This window comes from Podarcis melisellensis (assembly GCF_964234715.1).
Source record: "Podarcis melisellensis genome assembly, chromosome: 6".
Lineage (NCBI taxonomy): Eukaryota > Metazoa > Chordata > Lepidosauria > Squamata > Lacertidae > Podarcis > Podarcis melisellensis.
Window position 1 is genome coordinate 27,498,943 of NC_138538.1, and position 18,631 is coordinate 27,517,573.

At 44.3% G+C, this 18,631-nt stretch overlaps 1 protein-coding gene and 2 long non-coding RNA genes across 8 annotated transcripts in view; 2 read left to right on the forward strand and 1 right to left on the reverse strand.

Moving 5' to 3' along the window:
- DLGAP4 (DLG associated protein 4) overlaps nucleotides 1-18,631 on the forward strand; it is a 340,702-nt gene that overhangs the window by 289,645 nt on the left and 32,426 nt on the right. The window contains exon 1 of one of the 6 annotated variants that reach the window (XM_081916727.1): nucleotides 7,856-7,933. The exons of 4 other annotated variants lie outside the window; for them this stretch is intronic. The gene's annotated coding sequence lies outside the window, so the exon portion shown is untranslated. Of the gene's footprint in view, nucleotides 1-7,855; nucleotides 7,934-8,220; nucleotides 8,401-18,631 lie in introns of those variants that run through there. One more of the 6 variants, XM_081916725.1, reaches the window with a different exon arrangement.
- On the reverse strand, nucleotides 969-5,072 carry LOC309373303. Its single transcript, XR_014169961.1, has 2 exons — nucleotides 2,019-5,072; nucleotides 969-1,332 (listed from the first exon to the last, which is right to left on the reverse strand). It is a non-coding gene; the product is annotated as an uncharacterized lncRNA (long non-coding RNA).
- LOC309373253 lies at nucleotides 5,214-5,990 on the forward strand. Its single transcript, XR_014169905.1, has 2 exons — nucleotides 5,214-5,693; nucleotides 5,784-5,990. It is a non-coding gene; the product is annotated as an uncharacterized lncRNA (long non-coding RNA).

Below are 18,631 nucleotides of genomic sequence, written 5' to 3' on the forward strand. Positions count from 1 at the left end.
ATATGGATCACATGAATATTCTCTGAGAGGGGGAATATGCCAGGGTCGGATGGGTCCAAGGGCAAAAGTAGGCAGAGCAATTGATTTTGAACACTAGCTGCTTTCCATCTAAGGAAATATTATCAGAGTTTAAAGACATATTGCAGTCAGGCAAAACCCTTAAGGAAGGTGCAACTGGAGAGAGTAACATGCAAACGTGTGCTATTCTTGGATTATGTCATGCTTAAGTTACAGGGTGGGTGGCGTGTTATTGCCGTACTGTCTTCTAGTTAGGCCACCCCACTCTCTCTGGGTGATTGACCCCCCCAAAATACTAGAAGTATGTAACACCACTGACAACACAGTCTGAAGAAAGCAACTGTATTAAGTACTCCCTACTTTCCCTCAAGTTAAAAAAAAAGTGTGTGTTGTAGCCATGAGTAGGTTTGGTTGTATGGGATAAGTGCTTCTGAAACTGCCTTGATCTTTCATACTGCAGCTCTGTTTCTTAATTTTTCCATAATGCATGCTAAATAATTCAGTGTCTTTTATCAGGAGGAATAACCTGAGAGAACTTCTGTTCTCCTGCAAGCTAGCTTTCAAGTTTGCCCTCTGATGTGCTGCAGCAATGAAGCAGTAATGGGCTTTGATTTGTGGAGTCTTGCCGTGGTCCGTGCTGTGAAGCAGGAGGAGGAATTGCTGTACCTGTGTCAGTCAAAGTGCCTTGGCCTGCCCTGTTGCCGTTTCTTCATATCAAGCCGTGCATACAAGAACAGTTACACTTATAACCCTGCTGGCACACTCTGGGCTAAGCCTGTCAGTTCCCTTTATGTCACTAGAAAGATAGCAAAAGAAGTCACTCCTGACAGATTGATTTTGGTTGGGGGAAAGAGGAGTGAACAAGGGACAGAAAGAGCAGACTTGCTCAGCCTGCCCAGGAAAATAAACCCAACAACTTCATACTATATAAGTGGATTGCAAAACAAAACTAAAAACAAGGGACAATTTATTTCATGCTTCACATTGTAAAATTAACATACATCCTAAACATATATGCCTACATTGGTCGAGGTAACGATTAAAATATAATTTACAGCTAAATAGAGCAGGCATAGGTAACCGCAGTTATGGGGCCTGATCTGCCCCCCCAAGCATATTATTCTCCCCCAACCTAATTTTAATAGCTGCAGAAAGAGAAAAATATTGAAGTAGACACTGTGCTGGAGAAGGTGGAGCCCACTGTCCTGAGAAGGATACATCCTGCCCCCTCGTATTTTATGAGCAGAGAGCATGTGATGACTTCCCTTCTCTGGTGGCTGCATATACCAGCTGAGGGGGGTCAGAATTGTTGGCCTGTGTGAGAAAGTGCGAGTTGATCACGCCCATCACTGGTATGCAAAAACTACCCGTTATGCAAAAGCTTTGATAATGCAGCCTATATGCCTTTAATATTATAGTTATGCCTGTTTCTTCGTGACAAAGGGAGGCAACCATGTAGCTGATTTCTGCTTGAAAGTCTGTACATTGCAAAAACAGTGCTGCTGCTCCCTGAGCCACAGCATAATGCTCTATGGGAGGAGTCCACACTGGCTCCTCTCCACACCAGCGTTTATTGTCTAAAAGCTGTGCTAATGCTGACATTGGGAAGAGCTTCAGCATGTGGTCCAGAAGTGCTTGCACTATGCTGCTGACACAGGAAGGAACAGCACTCCTGCCACTCCCATGCTGCCAAGGTGACTTAACCCTATCAAACAGGATTGAACTTGACAGAAATGATGGAAAGTTACTGGGCAGAACAGTGTTTTCTTTATAATAGGGCTGGCGATCTTATGGCCCTCCAGATGTTCTTAGATTCCCATTAGCATTGTCAGGGAGGATAGCAATTGTAGTTCCAACTATACCTGCGTGGTCAAAAGTTCCCCAGCTTTGCTCTAGACGATTACTGTTAATAAGCACATTTATTTTTAAAGTCATAAATATTCAGAAATGCAGAACGGGATGAATTGCAAGGAAATTTAGAGGTCATTAAATGAATATACCATTCACTCAGGTGGAGTTAGCAGAAGACTCTGGGGTGATGCAGAATGGAGTCTCAAAGATCCTAGTGCCCATGTTTGGCCAGTCCCTGGCTCTAGTAGGAAGCCCACAATAAGTGCATGATTCATTATATCCTTTATTAAGGACCTTGAAAAGTCAGATTTCTCTTTCTTCTCTTACACACACAAAAGTCAGGCATTAACTCAGTTTGTAGGATATAGCTATAGCTCAGTTGGTTGAGCATAGAACTCACTCTCAGGGTTGTGGATTCAAGATTGGCCAAAATATTCCTGAATTGCAGGGGTTGGACTAGGTGACTCACATAGTCCCTTTCAACTCTACAATTCTATGACTGTGTGAAAAAGGTCATGGTTTCTGTTTGAGATTATAAATTTTGGGCTTTAGCTTGTTTTTAATACATTTGGATCTTGTTGTTAGCCAGATTTCCCCCCGATTTGCTATAATGGAAATGTAATAAAAATCTGATTCCATTCAAAAGACTAAATAGTATGAATGTAATTGTGGTCACTTCTGTGCCTCAGAAGCACACTCCATTGTCCCTCAAAACAGACAGATGCCAACAACAACAACGTCATCTGCCAAATGGCAGACAAAGGCATCACTCTTATCTTCTTACCTGGGAGTAAGCCCCAGTGAAATCAAGGGAACTTAATATTAGACATGTATAGGATTGTGCTGTAGAAGACGTGTCTACAATGACTACTACTGCTTGTTGCATCAGCAAATACAAACATAGTACAGTAAACAAGTAGAGTGGACGAGGACCTTTATGGCACTGGATTCTACTTTAGCTGGAAACCTAGACCTGGAACATGGAAATTAATCATTTCATTCATTATTTCCACAGCTAATAGTAGGTATAATGTACTATAGAATGCTTACTGATGCTGCGCCAATATGCTTACTAGAAACTCGAAGTGCTGGAAAATATTCCCAATTTGCTAAAAGCCTTTTGTTGCAGCCTCTGCTTACAACCCAACCATTGTACAGTAGGTGTCACTCTGGTTCTCTTAACTATGAATGGGCTGTAAAAATTGCATACCTTCAAAACAAGCTTTTATACACTGCCCGAGCATTCCACTTTGTGGCAGGTGCCATATTCACAGTGGTGGTATAAATTTTCTCCATTCTGCATGAACAATGTGCTTGAACTTCAAAAGCACTTGTGTCTAGAAACAAGTGGAGCACAGCCTAAGTACTTAGTTTGCTGTAGGCCACAATAAGGCCTGGGCAGTATATCAATATACCGCCCAGGACTGGTGTGAGGAGCAGACCGTGATGTTGGCTTCACTCAGCGGTATATCACTGATGAAACGGCCATGCTTCTGTGTCCGTCAGCTAGCAGCGTAACTTCGTCCAGGGGTTGCTGCTAGCAGAGGGACTCTGAAGTGCAGCTGTTTCACCAGCGATATACTGCTGGGTGTAACTGGCATTGAGGTCGGCCCGCATACAGCACAGAGGGAGAAACAAGTTGCATTGGCGAGGTGCCTATACAGCTTGTTCCTCCCTCCACATCTTTAAACTGCTCGGCCGGGGGGCACCCGGTTGCCACTCCCTTCAGCCAAGCATTTAATGGTGCCCCCTATCCAGTGCTGGCTTGCCCAAGTTGGCAGCGGGGTGGGAGCTCTGTGAAACTGGCGACCCCCAACACCCCAGCAGCATTGGATCGCGGGGGGGGGGGGCTTCTTCTTCGCCCCAGCTGCACAAAGCCCAATGCTGTTGTGGTGTTGGATCGCTCAGATGCAGAGTGAAAGAAGCCTCCCCACCCCCCACTCTATCCAAGTGATCCGATGCTGCAGATGGGATTGGGGGAGGCTTCTACGCCACAGCTGAGCAAAGCCCAATGCTGCTGAGGCGTCCGGATTCACTCAGCTGGGGGGGGAGCCCTCCTGTCCCCCAGCTGAGCAGTGGCCTAGGCCAGCTGCATTGGCCCTCCTGCAAGACATTGAGGTGAAAGGGTTCCAGCTCTGGCGTTGAGAGCTGTGGCAATTTCACCCTGCCTCTAGCTGGCTGGGGCCAATGGATTTTGTTTCACCATCGCGGTATATCGCCAAACCGCAATGTCTAGCTAGTGATACATCACAAAGTTGAAAATCTAACATTGCCCAGCCCTAGTTACAATATGCTCTGACTGAGATAATGAAGTAGGTTTAAGGTTTGTTTGTGTAGAAGACACCTGTTCAATTTGCCCTAAAATGTGACACACCTAAAAAGTGCTGCACTTGAAACCTTGTCTCTTATTTTCCCACCTGTTTTTTTCTGGATATAATGACTTTTTGGGGTCTCATTATTTATAACAATACAAAATACAGTGGTCAAGCAATGGTGTTGGGAGGGGCTATGGGGGGCTGGGCCCTGGATCTTTTGCAGTAGACCCTAGATCTGGTGTCCATCCATCCCCGTGTCTCCCCTTTATTTCATATTTGAATTTACTTACAGGGCAGCTTTCCCTCTGAGTCAGCCTAATTTGCACTATACATTTGCATTAACAAACTTGTATGTAAATGTGTGTCATGGTCCTGCCTCAAGTCCTTTTAAGGCTGTAGGAACATCCCTGTAGTCAAAATTTAACACCCTGTTTTGATTTATTACTAGCTTGTTTAAAATCCTTATGAAACAAGTGCTTTTTAAAGATTCTAGGTTTCCATAAGGTGCCCTAATGACAGCAGTGAACAAGAATGTAGCAGCTGTGCTTCTGCTTGTCAACCTATTCTCTCAAATACTTTCAAAATTGAGGCTCGCAAATGCCTTACTACTTACTTTTGGAATTAAAAATACCAGCTTGTTTGGACTGCATAGCAGCACTACAAAGGATTAACCATGGCCTACTTGGCCTATTCAGTTCATTGGGGAATCTGTATGGATTATTTTGGACTTGGACCAAGATATCTGAGAAAAGTGTCCTCTCTTGGGTGGCTCTGAGTAACTGACTGTTATTTGAAAGGACAAGTGACATAAGGCAGGGCTTCTTTAGTGGTGGCCCTTCACCTCTGAAATTCCCTCCCAAATGGCATTTGATATTCAGCCACTGCAAATAATAATAATAATAATAATAATAATAATAATAATAATAATAATAAGTAAAAGGAGTTGAACTTGTCCAGGCACTCAGGTGTTGAAGTAGTATTTGTGGTGAGGTTCTACAGTTTTATCACATGTTCCTTGTTTTTATTTGAGTACCGTATTTTTCGCACCATAGGGCGCACCGGACCATAGGGCGCACCCAGTTTTTAGGGGGGGGAAATCAATAAAAAAAAAATCTTCCCCCCCAGCCCCAAAGAGCAGCGTACAGGGTGCGCACAACCTCTTCCTGTCGGAGGGGTTGCGCGCAGCTATGGAGCAAGCCAAGTTTTGGCTTCCCCTTTAGCCCCATGCAGCCTCTCCTTGCCGGGAGACGCTGCGCAGGGCTAAAGAAGCCATAGCCCCGTCCAGCCTCTCCTTGCGGAGGGGTTGCGCGCAGCTATGGAAGAAGGCAAGGCAGCTCGCTGTTTTGCCTTCCCCTTTAGCCCCGTGCAGCCTCTCCTTGCCGGGAGATGCTGCGCAGGGCTTTCCTGGCTTTTCTGGGAGGTGGGGGAATTCCCCCACCTCCCGCAAAACCGGGAGAAGCCGCGCGCACTTTAAAAGGGCTGCACGGCTTCTCCTGGCTTTCCTGGGAGGTGGGGGGATTCCCTCACCTCTCGCAAAAGCCCGCAGAAGCCGTGAGCTCTTTAAAGGGGCTGCGCGGCTTCTCCTGGCTTTTCTGGGAGGTGGGGGAAGGGACTGATGCGGCCAGTCAGTCCCTTCTCCCTCCTGTGGAAAAGCCTGCAAGAGCGCACGGAGCTTGTGTGCGGCTCTTGGGGGCTTTTCCCGCCTGCCTCCCCCCCTGCATTCGCTCCATAGGACGCACACACATTTTCCCTTGCTTTTTAGGAGGGGAAAAGTGCGTCCTATGGTGCGAAAAATACGGTATTTTCTTTTGATTATGGTATTTTATTATTGCTGTAAGCTACCTATGCTCCATTTTAGAGAAAGGGTACAATAGAAATCTATCAAATAAATAACGCCTTCCTTGCAGATGATGATAAAATGGAATAAGTATCCCATACACTACCCTGAGTACCTTGAAGGAAAGGCAGGGTACACATGTGCTAAAGCAAACTTAAAATACTAAAAGTGTCAAAATTCAAGTAGGGGTGAGGTTCAGGATATTGTCAGTGGTGAAGGAATAGTAACTATATTCTCAAAAGTATTTTTGTCACTGTATCTTATGACTGGAGTGGGTTGACATGTACCATCTACTTAAAACTAAAACTCTTGCACCACCAGTCACATGATAAACTTAGGGTACAGTCCAAACTCCTGATCTGCTGCACTGGGAGGTGGGTGCTGGATGGTGTGGAGACCAGAAAAGCTGGTGTCAGTCTCCTGACTTGTGTCAGTCTGCTGGCCTGGAGCACTCCATTCTGCCTACTAAAAGTGCAGAAGATCACCTGGAAAGCTCTAAAATAGGGTGCTGTGGCAGCAGGGAAGTACTGAACAGACTACAATCCACTGGAGCCATTCCAACTGGCATAATCTGATGGCATCAGGTGTGATCACTCTGCCTGTCTTTCCACCTTCTGCCCCAGCAGGTGTAAGCAATGAACAATGCTGCAGTTGTAGTGGTGATTGCTGCTTCATCCCACCCTGCCTTTGCCCAGATGGGGTTTGAATTGCTCTGCCAGAAAGCAATAGGACTTAGTTGGAATCGCTTGCTTGTTGCAGCATAATTAATCTGTGCTAAATTATCCTGTGTATGCTTTCTTGCTTGGTCTTGGTCTCCAGTGCAGCACACAACGTGTGCTAAGAGCTTTCTGAGATAGAACTAACATGGTGAGACTACAGTCCATTCTCCCTGATATGCTAGCTTGAGTTGGTGGATTTGTGTTTTTTGCATCAGAGTGTTCAAAAGCCTGTGGTGGCCTTCTAATTTAACATCTCATTCTGCATGTGTAGATTAGGTTTTAAACATGTAAGGCATAGTATTATTATTTAATTTATATCCCACCCTTCCTCCCAAAGAAGTCCAGGGTAGCAAACAATGAGCATTAAAGCAGTAAATGCATCTTAAATGAAGATTCAACCAAGGTCCACCTGGCTCAGGATTTTTGGGAAATCCTAGAAACCACTAGGAGGAGGTCTGCCAGAAATGGGCTACTGCAGCAAGGCCTACCCCCTAACCCAGGGGTGTATGAAGGTGGGATCAACACCCCTCTCCCCTTGCCACCTTGAGGCCAGTCAGCTGGAAACAAGGTCAAAACCACCAAGGACTTTTTGAACATAAACATTTTGGCCCAGGAATTCATTTTCAGAAGCAAAAAGCCATTCCTGGTGCCCTCCTCCCCCGCAAGCTTTCTTCATTCTGGCAGCCTATTTGGAGGGCAAAAACAGTATAAAAAAAATGGAAGTCAGAAAACCTTGATGATCTTAACTGCAGATTGCCCAAAGTCCTACCAATAGATGCTGACCCCTTCTTTCTCACCAGCAGTGAAACAGATTCTGCTGGGACAGAATCCTTAAATTTCCATACTAGCCTTCCTCTGAGGATCACAGGGCTGTAGACAATATAATTAAACGAAAATGCAAACCGTAGCAACAAACAAAAACAGTAACTGCCCTTCCCTACACAGTTTTAAAGGCCATAGATTGGGTAATTAAAGGCCTGAATGGCAGCGTTCCCACCGCACTCCGAAGAGGCGGCGGGGGGGGGGACCCTCCGTGGAGTCCCTGAGCGCTTCCCCACCCACTCGTGGGTCGGAAGCGTGAAGCTGCTCTCCGGGCTGGGCCCCAACCGCGTTTCGCCATCACAGGCCTCGCCCCGGACTCGGAGGGGCTGAGGGGCGGCTTTACAGCAAGGCCGCGAAGCAGCGGCGGCGAGGTAGGCGCTTGTGTCCCGCGGAGAAACGGGGCTTCCCGCCTTGCCAACGCAGGGCTCGCGGCCGGCCCCGGTGCCGCTTCCAGCCAGGCCAGGCCGGGCGAGGAAGAAGACACTCCTCCCCGGCGTAGTAGCGCCTCGGCGCCGGCTGAGGGAGGCAGGGCCCGGGCGGGGCGCGTCGGGGAAGCGAGCGTGGAGGCCGGCGGAGGTGAATGGGGGGAGGAAGGGCTCTTGTGAGCAGCGCCTCCCTCTGTCCCTCCTTGGGGTGAGGCGGCGCGTCTGACTCAACAGAGGAGGGCGAAAGAAAGTTTCTCCCCAGCCTCTGGCGGTGCGGTGCCTGGCCTGCCTCTCTTCGCCACCCGTGGGCCGGCGGGCAGCCAGGCAAGGCCACGCTGCCCTCCTCTCCTCTCTCGCTTTCCATGGAAACTTCTCAGCCGGAAAGCACCACTCTGGGCCTCAATCCCACGAGGGTAAGAAGAAGCACGCGGGTTGTGAGAGGAATTTGGGAGTGGGGCCTTTTAAATTCCGCCACCCGGTAGTTGGAAGTCGCCGCTGTAGTTGCATCTGGACTGGTTTGGGCTGCCTTTGTGGAAGGGGAAATGAGGTCGTTTGGGTATGTTGGGGTTTGTTTTCTCTCATCTCTCTCTCTTACTTTTGATTTTTAATTAGGTTTAATTTTGGTGATCGGCTCCCAAGGGATGTGTATTGATGGGAGCGTATATAATTATAATTAATAAAAACAAACTTCCGGGGTAGACCACAGGAGAGTAATGGCATTTCTTGGTCGCTGCTGCTGTTACTAGGATACCTTTAAACTGTAGCCACAGCCCCTATAAGATGGGGGGGGGGAGATCTTATTTTACAGTATAGGACTGCCTTTTTTGTGAAAATATTTCAGAATTGCCAGTTTTGACATGTCATTTTAAGCCTTAAATGATTGCATGTAGAATTCTGTTTTCATTCTTCAGAAACCTGTAAAGTCACTTTCCTAGTTTGCCATTTTCAGGCTTTTAATGTTTCGAGAGGGTGTGTTTTAATGGTGTCTGTGTTGCAATGTAATTACTGGTGAGCTAACCGTGTGTTCTTAATAAGTGTGGTAGCTTAGGAGGAGTGAAAGGAGCTTGACTCCCAAGGGTTGTGGCTATGTCAAAAACTGAAAGCAAAAAAGTGAAAGCAATCATCTGCTTCATCTCTAGAGTATTAGTAGTGCGTGTGCTGGCTGGGGTTGATGGGAGTTGTAGTCTAAAACATCTGAAGGGTACTAGGTTAGCGAAAACTGGGCTAAAATCACACTCCTACTCCTTCATCATTTCCAGTCTTATGATACTGAGACAATTTAAAGGGAAAGTTGACTCATGCTACTGGTTAGTGATTACCTGCCAAACATATGTTGCATGTACATTATGAGTCAAACTTCAGCCTACGGTAGCTCTATATTATTTCAAGAAGATTTTTGTGTTCTTTGATCCTGTGTCCCCATCTTTAAGCTAGCTGCTTCAAGTGGTCTTGCCAACTTGGTATTTAGGTAACTGTCAGTATTCTAGCAGCTTCTTAGTTGTATCCCGTCTAAGTTTGCCTTTTACATGAGCTCCCCCCCCCCTTGCAGTTTGTAAATACAGAATTTACTTACATATATAGCTTTTATTTCGTATAGGTGGCAGTGGAAGGTGGCATTGGCAGGCATTTCAGTTGCATATAACTATGCAGCAGTATTTTACTCATTCCAAGACTTTGTGTTTGCTCCTGTGTTCGGTGGGGTGCACTTTCAATTAAGTGTACAGTACTTCAGATTGCAGCCCTTTCTTACCTCCTTTGGCATACATGGCACTTGACAGCAAGTCAGAGGACAGGTCCCTGCCCCTGGAGCAAAAAGCAAAAGCAGGGGTGAGCAAGGAAGAATACGTGGCTATTTCAGTTATATTTGTTTAGGTTCCGTTACAGGATGCATTACAGAATAGGATGTTATGTGCTTCTTGAATTCATCATGTAGAGCATGGGGATAAAACTCCTTTGAACTCAGTTCATCATGGGTGTTTACTGACCACAGTGCTGTCAGTTGTTAATATACTTTGTATTTAATGCCTATTGAATTTCATGTTATCTCAAATGTGGTTCAAACTGTCTTGTTCTTTATACTGAAGTCATGATTTCTAGTGAAATAACTGCATGCAGTAGTGTCTCATTATTCATTAGCACAAGCTTTGAGGTATATTTTTGTTTTTTTTTGTTTTTTTTTATAAAAATTTTTATTAAGATTTTTTACAGATACATATTTAACAAACAGAATAGGTTTCATAACATCCTTTCATTCTATTGCGGACTCCCTCACGTCTCCCGCTTCCACTTTCATCATTAAAAACGAATTTTTCCAAGCAAATTATCATCTTGTTTATGCTCTTAAGTGCAATGTTTAGGTTAAACTCAAATAAAAAATTATAATTTAATGGTAGACAGTTAGTTCTGCTCTGGCTTCCTTGTTAGGATTCAACCAAATTACAGTACTTTTGTAAATAAACCTTAAATTTCTTCCAGTCTTCTTCAACCCTCTCCTCTCCCAGGTCGCGGATTCTGCCAGTCATCTCAGCCAGTTGCATATAGTCCATCAGCTGCATCTGCCATTCTTCCAGTGTTGGTAGATCTTGGGTTTTCCAGCTCTTAGCAATAAGTATCCTTGCCGCCGTTGTAGCGTACATAAAAAATGTTCTGTCCTTCTTTAACACGTTCTGGCCGACCATGCCCAGAAGGAAGGCCTCTGGTTTCTTGGTGAAGGTATACTTAAATACCTTTTTTAACTCATTGTATATCATTTCCCAAAAGGCCTTCACTTTAGGGCAGGTCCACCAGAGGTGAAAGAATGTTCCTTCATTTTCCTTACATTTCCAACATTTGTTATCAGACGAATGGTATATTTTAGCCAATTTCACTGGGGTCATGTACCATCTATATATCATTTTCATTACATTTTCCTTCAGAGCATTACATGCTGTGAAGTTCAGCCCGGTGGTCCATAACCTTTCCCAGTCCTCAAACATAATGTTGTGCCCAATATCCTGGGCCCACTTTATCATAGCCGATTTAACCAATTCGTCTTGTGTGTTCCATTTCAGCAGCAAGTTATACATTTTTGAAAGTACCTTGGTCTTAGGTTCTAGCAGTTCTGTCTCCAGTTTCGATTTCTCCACCTGGAATCCTAACTTTTTATCAATCTTAAACACTTCCTTAATCTGAGCATAGTGTAACCAGTCTCGCACCTTATCTTTCATTTTCTCTAAACTCTGCAGTTTCCAATTGTCTCCATCCCTTTCTAGTATTTCCCAATATTTTGGCCAATTGGCCTCCATATTGAGTCTTTTTCGGGCCTTAGCCTCCAAAGGTGACAGCCACCTCGGTGTTTTGTTTTCTAATAAGTCTTTGTATCTTGTCCAGACATTAAATATTGCTTTTCTGACAATATGGTTCTTAAAGACCTTGTTGATCTTAACCTTGTCGTACCATAAATATGCATGCCATCCAAATGCATTGTTAAAACCTTCCAAATCCAGCACATCCGTGTCCTCCAGAAGTAGCCAGTCTTTTAGCCAGCAGAAAGCTGCGGCTTCATAGTACAACTTTAAGTCTGGCAGGGCAAAGCCCCCTCTTTCTTTTGCGTCCGTTAATATCTTAAACTTAATTCTGGGCTTTTTGCCCTGCCAGACAAATTTGGAGATATCTTTCTGCCACTTCCGGAAGCACTCCGTTTTATCTACAATCTGCAATGTCTGAAACAAAAATAACATTTTTGGCAATACATTCATCTTAATAGCAGCTATTCGACCTAACAATGAAAGTTTCAATTTTGACCAGCTATCCAAGTCTCTCTTAATTTCAGACCAACATTTTTCATAATTATCTTTAAACAGACTCAAATTCTTTGCTGTTATGTTTACCCCTAGGTATTTAACTTTCTTAACCACAGTTAACTCTGTCTCTCTCTGAAACCGTTCCGACTCAATATCTGTCAAGTTTTTTCCCAACACCTTGGTTTTTTGCTTATTTAGTTTAAATCCCGCCACCCGACCAAAATCTTGGATTAGTTGTAGTACTCTTTTCGTACTAGATTCTGGCTCCTGTAATGTCAGAACTAAGTCATCTGCAAACGCTTTAAGTTTGTATTGTTTCGCTCCGACCTGTATCCCTTCCACCAACCTGTCCCCTCTAATCGTGTTCAAGAGCACCTCCAGGACCGAGATAAATAATAACGGGGAAATCGGACAGCCTTGTCGTGTTCCTTTTTCAATTTTAAACTCTTCTGTAACCACATTGTTAACTATCAGTTTAGCCTTTTGTTCTGAATATATTGCATCAATCCCATTCTCAAACCCCCGGCCCACTCCCATTTCTTTTAAATTCCCTTTCATAAACTTCCAGGATATGTTATCAAAGGCCTTCTCCGCGTCTATAAAAATTAAAACAGCTTTAGTATTTATGTCTGTTTGTAAAAGCTCCAATATATCTATAATGTTCCTTGTATTGGCAGACATATGTCTACCTGGGAGAAAGCCTGCCTGGTCTTTATGGATTACTTTGTTTAAAACCCTCTTGAATCTACTTGCCAAAACGTCTGCAAATATTTTGTAATCCACATTTAAAAGGGAGATGGGACGGTAGTTCTTAAGCTGTGTCTTTTCAGTTTCCGATTTTGGTATCAATGTGATGAAAGCTTCTTTCCACGATTCTGGCGCCTTCTTCCCCTCTAAAATTTCATTGCTGACCTCCAACAGTGGTTGTATCAAATAGTCTTTCAATGTCTTATAGTACTTGGAGGTCAGCCCATCTGGTCCTGGTGATTTGCCCTGTTTCATGTTTTGGATGGCCTGCTCAATCTCTTGTCGTGTTATTTTGCCATTCAGAATTGATCTATTTTCTTCTGACAACTTTGCCAGTCCATTTGTCTTTAAAAATTGTTTAATCGCTGCTTCATCTTGTGGCCCTTGAGTGTATAATTTTTTGAAATATCTCTGGAAACACTTTCTAATCTCTCCGGGGTTCTGGATACATCTTCCTTCAATCTCTAAGTTTGTCACTGTATTTAACTTTTGTCTCCTCTTCAACTGCCAAGCTAGCAGTTTTCCACATTTATTAGCCGACTCAAAAGTTTTTTGTTTCATTAGTTTGATTTTCCATTCTATTTCCTGATTTATCAGTTTACAGTATTGTGCTTGGTAAAGTTTGATTTCTCTCAGAATCGGCTGGGACTTCGGATTAAGTCTTAACTTCTTCTCCAACTCCTTGATTTTTTCCAAAATTTTATCTTTCCTTTCGTTTTGTTTCCTTTTCTTTACTGTGTTCTGTTGTATCAGGAACCCCCTCATCACGGCCTTACTTGCGTCCCAGATAGTTCTTTTTTCCACTGTGGTGTTCATATTGATCTCAAAATAATCCTTTAGAGCTTTTTGGGCCTTCTTAGTGATCTCCTGATCTCTAAACAGGCCATCATTCATCTTCCATCTGAAGGAACCGGTTGGAATCAATGTCATGTCCATTCTCAGTGCGTTATGGTCGGAGCATGTCTTTGGGCAGATTTCCACCTTTCTGATCTTAGGTGCCAGACCTCTAGTTATCCATATCTGGTCGATTCTTGTCCAAGTCAGTTGGGCTTCAGAGAAAAATGTTCCTTCCCTTCCCAAGGGGTTTCTCACTCTCCAAATGTCAATCCAGTCCATATTGTCTGTCATTTCAAAGAAGGTCTTTGGTAGTCTCCCATCTTTAGAAATTTTTTGGCTCTGTGACTTATCCATGTTAGTTGATACAACTCCATTCATATCTCCCATCATAATGATGTTGTTGTAGTCCAGATAGTCCAGCATAGTCTCATGCAACTTCTTATAGAATTCCGATTTTCCTTCATTTGGAGCATAAATTCCTAATATCAGTATTTTTTCCCCTTGATGTTGTATTTCTATCGCCAAAATTCTTCCATGCTCATCTTTAAACAGAAATTTAGGTGAAAGGCTCTCTTTTGCATAAATTACCACACCTCTCTTTTTAACTGTATCCGAAGATATAAATTCCTGACCAAGTCTTTTATTTATTAACACTTTTCTGTGGAGCCTGGTCACATGTGTTTCCTGTAAGCAAATAATGTCCAAATGTTCCTTTTTTAAAATGTGAAAGATTTTTCTCCTTTTTCCTGGAATGTTACAGCCATTTATGTTCCAGCTCAAAAGTTGCAGAGACATCCTGAATATATCTGGTTATTCTTGCTGTGGGGGTACCTTATTCTCAGATTTTTGGGGGTCCGAGGGTGCAGGAACCCCCGGAGGTTCAGGCCCTGGGGGTAATCCAAGTCCCTTATGAAGATCTTCTCCGTGTGCCACCAAAAACTTGTCTCTATCCTCCGGCGTTCTAATTTTGATCTTCCTCCCTCTGAAAGTAAACGATAAACCTTGGGGAAACTCCCACCTGAAGATGATTGAGTTGCTCCTTAGCAATTTTACTAATTCCGAGTAGTCTGCTCGAAGATCCAACAGCTGTTTAGGAATATCCTTATAAATTTCAATTCTTTTGTCCAAAATATCCAGTGACTTTCCGTAGTGCAGGCCTAGAATCTTGTCCCTTTCCTCCTTTGATCTCAATATTATCAAACAGTCTCTGGGCTTCTCCTTCTTTATAAGTCTTCCAAGCCTAAAAGCAGATAGTATTTTAAAGTCTTTTTCTTCTAAGTTCCAAAACTTGGAAAATTCTTTGGTAAGGAACTCAGTTAAGTTACCTTCTTCCACTTCTGGAATTGAGCGTATCCTTAAATTGGCCTCCCTGTTCCGAAGTTCTGTCATGGAAAAGTAGATCTGGTGTTCTCCTACTTGTTTGCTGAGTGGTCTTACTTCTTTTTCAAGCTGTCCCAATCTTTGGCTAGTGTCTTCCGCCAGTTTCCGATTTTCACCTACAGCCTCCTTCAATTCTCCAATAGATTGAACATTCTGTGCAACTTGTCCAGTTAGTCTATTTAAACTTTCTGTGTTTAAGTCAATTTTAGCTGATTGCTGGTCAGCCTTTCTGTCCAGAGCCTCCAATTTTTCAAAAATTTTCTCCAAAATAGTGCCACTTGCTCCTGAGGCCATATCTTCCAGTTGTAATTCCTCAGTTTCTCCCTCCCCTGATTGTAGCAGGGAGGCCGCTTCTGCCTCAGGAGGCAAAGTAGTAGGCAAAGCAGGCACAGATGATCTACGCTGTGAGACTGTCGGTAAGGTTAACGTTGTTTGTCTGGTTCTTCCCCTTTTTCTTGTTCCACTCATTCCAAAGTTATCTAAAAACCAAGGTCAAACTGAATTGTTCCCATGAGAAAGTAAGAGCCCAGATGGTAGCACTCAAACAGGAGGCCGGGAAAGAGAAAGTAAAACAAAGTCACTGCTGTAAATCCAAAAATCCTCTAGGTGGAGCTTAGAATGTCTTTGGGGAGGAAGTCCAATCCAATTAAAATTAGTAAGTCTGAATTGATCTCCAAAGATCTTCACAAAGATAAATTTTAGCAGAGTTAAAACTTAAAGCCAAACATTGTTTCCAAAAGTGCTTAGACCACAAGTGTTTCAAAGTAACAAATTCAAACTCAGTATGTTCCAAAGTTCAGATTCAAAGTATCCAAAGCCTGCAGGCTGACTGCTCAGTTACTCAGGCAGCTCCAGTACCTGGGTTTCTTACTTTTATTTGTAATCCAATAGATCAACAGAAGACAAGTACCCTTGTCTCAATGAAGGTCCAAAAATCAGCCACTTAAAGTCTTTAAATCAGCCAGAAACAACAGTTTAAATAGATGCCAGATCAGTCAATGCAAAACGTTACTCTTTGTCTCCACTCCTCCTGCTCTTTACTTTCAAGTTCAGTGTCAGCGGAAGACGGACTTCCTGTTTTTCGTCACTCCGCTTTCAGCCAAATTCACAATTTTTAGAGGCTTTAGAGGTATATTGTCCAAATTACTCACGGGTTGTTGCTTTCCAAAGTTAGCAGTTTCAAGAAGAAAGGTCAGCGCTCACCGGCAACAGCGACGCGGCTTCGCTCCGTTGATCGCGCAACGACCCACAGCGCCGCTACCCCCTCCGCGGTCCGGAGCCCCTTACGGGGTCCCTTCGTCGTTTTAGGGGCTGCTTTTGGCGCCCGCCGGGTCTCAGGACCACAGGCTTCTGCTGCCTGTGGTTTTTCTGGATGGGTCCCCGCTTCGCCGTAGCGGGCGACCCGTTTCAACGGAGCTACCCTCTCCCGTTCAGGAGCTGGCAGCCATTGCCGTTCGCACCGCCTCCGGAAGTCGCTTTGAGGTATATTTTTGAGTCCAAAGACAGAACTGGGCTAGTCCTTTATGACGGCTGAGTTTGCTTTTAAGTAATTTTTGTCAATCTCAGGTATGGAGGCTGCTTTCTTCTGCAGTTTCTATTTCTAGCTACACTCCCTTTGATTGAGTGTCTGTGAACAGATCATTAAATAAGGTAAGTGTTTCTGTATTCCTTCAGTTCTTTCTACCTTCTCATCATTGGATAGGACAAAAAAGTCATAGGCTCATAAAAGGAGCATTAACACTGTACCTTTTGCATTAATTCGCTCCAGTTTTTCTTCTGTTACTTTTATACACTGCCTTAACTGCTCCCCCTTGTACTGTGAAACTTCTGTACTACAGGATGTTGTCTCCAAAGTTTAGGTTGTGATAACTCAAAATAAATTTCCTATGTAGACCAACACCATTCCTAATGGGATTTCTCATACCCATAACCCTTTCCTGCAGATACTTTCAGGTATGTTTGATGCTGTTGAAGTAAGTCTGCCTTGTAGTCCAGAGCTCTTGAGAACTGAACAAGTTAGAGGCTACAGTTATGTGAGCTAAACTTCCAGACAATCTGAAATTAGCGTTGTATGAACTTGAATTTTAGCTGCAAAGTATGTCCTTTATAGCCAGTACATGAAATGGGTTTTTTTCCTTGCCCAACCCTGTGCAGCGCCACTTAATTTTGCAGCTGCAAAGTTGCTACTCCACCCTGCGGTCTTAACATCATAATTACTTGTTGTGAGGTATAGCTTTTGGCTAGAGCTACTAAAACTAAACAGGAGCGTAGTCCTGTTTCTGTCTTTTCTCTACTGGATCTTGCGTTCTTGAGGGTGAACTCTCTCATTCAATACACACTCTTATTATAAAATAAGATTTGCATGGTGTTTCTCAGCTTTAGAGGGCTTTAGCATTTTATCAGAAGCCTTCATCGGTGACACTTTTGAGGTGCTGCAGTACTATTGAAGTCTGTTGTGTTGTTGCTTTTAAGGACATTACCATCCCCAAAAACGCTTTGCTCACCTGCATGTGTCCATGGAACACAGAGTAGTTTAAGCAATCTCATCTACTAAAGACAGAGCAATACAGAGTTTGTGGATTTGAGGAGAGTCAGTGTGGTATAAGTTATGATAGTGCAGCCCATTGGTTCAGTCTACCTCTTTATTCTGCCTTCCCCAAAACTATTTCAATAGTATATCTTGGGGATCGTATTCTTGTTGGGTATTTTATTATGGGTTGATTTTTGTTGTGGTTCCCCAGATTCTTAAGCTTAAGAGCTGCATATCAGAATCCGGATTTAGGGGCCTATGCCTGGCTCATCATCAGCTCACCTGAGCAGCACATTCGTCTTCTCCCACTCAGCCCTTCTCCAATCCTGTGGAGCATCCTACTGTTCTACTGTTGTGGCTTTTTCTCTGGCTTGTAGGTCCCAGCCTGTAGCTGTAAAGAGGACACTGTGGCAGGCAACTCTTGTGCACAAGAAAATACTACTTTAATTTCTATTCTCATGCTTTGAAATGCTTGGACCTGCTGTCAGGGTTTCTGGGAGAGAGGAGGAGATGACAGAGGAGACGGAGAGCGAGTGGGAGGAGGGGCAGAAGGATGAGGAAGAAGATGACGGAATTCTGAGGGAATCCACGAGTCTGAGCAGCGAGTCAGAGGATTCTCAAAAGGGGGTTACCTTAATCAAGCAAAAGGGAGGAGAAGGGAGAAGCGGAGAGGAGCCCAGTGGAAGACAGACGCAGCAAGAGGCGTCTCAGCCGGAACGGAGTAAAGGGGGTGGAGTCGTCAGCCTCTCGGAGGGAGCAGGATTAGGAGAGAACAGAGAAAGGGGGTTGGAGCAAGGTGTTCAGCCGGAAAGGGTGGAGAGCAGAACAAGGGGTGGTGTAGCGGTCGAAAGAAAGGTCAGCAGCAACGTACGCGCGCCAAGTTCAAACGTAGAGGCGCGCGGAAGTGGAGAGAGCTCAGGGGAGGAGCCCGGCCCTAAAGCCAGAAGGAGGGGGGAAGAGGCGGCAGAGGATTCAGCCTCAGGCGAGTCACGGAGAGAGGGAACCCAGGGGGGCAGGAAGACCCTGCGGAAAAGAAAGGAGAGGAAGAGGTGGTCTAGAGCCAGGCTATTAAGTTGGTGTGGAAGAGGGGAGGAGTCAGAGGGGACTTCAGCGGTCTAACGTGACAGACGTACGGCCACGATGCTGAACTGTACGAGAAGCAGAAATCTTCAATAAACTTTTCCTGTAAATAAACTGCAACGGAGTGAGGTCTCTTGTGAGCTGGGACCCGTCCTGGGTGGCCGTGACACCTGCTATTTGCTTACTTGGCATAGAACAGTACTGATTAATATATTGGCATTGTTCCCTTCCCTCCTCACCCCCAAAACCCCAAGGAAACGAATTTAGGAAGTATGTAGTTTTTAATTT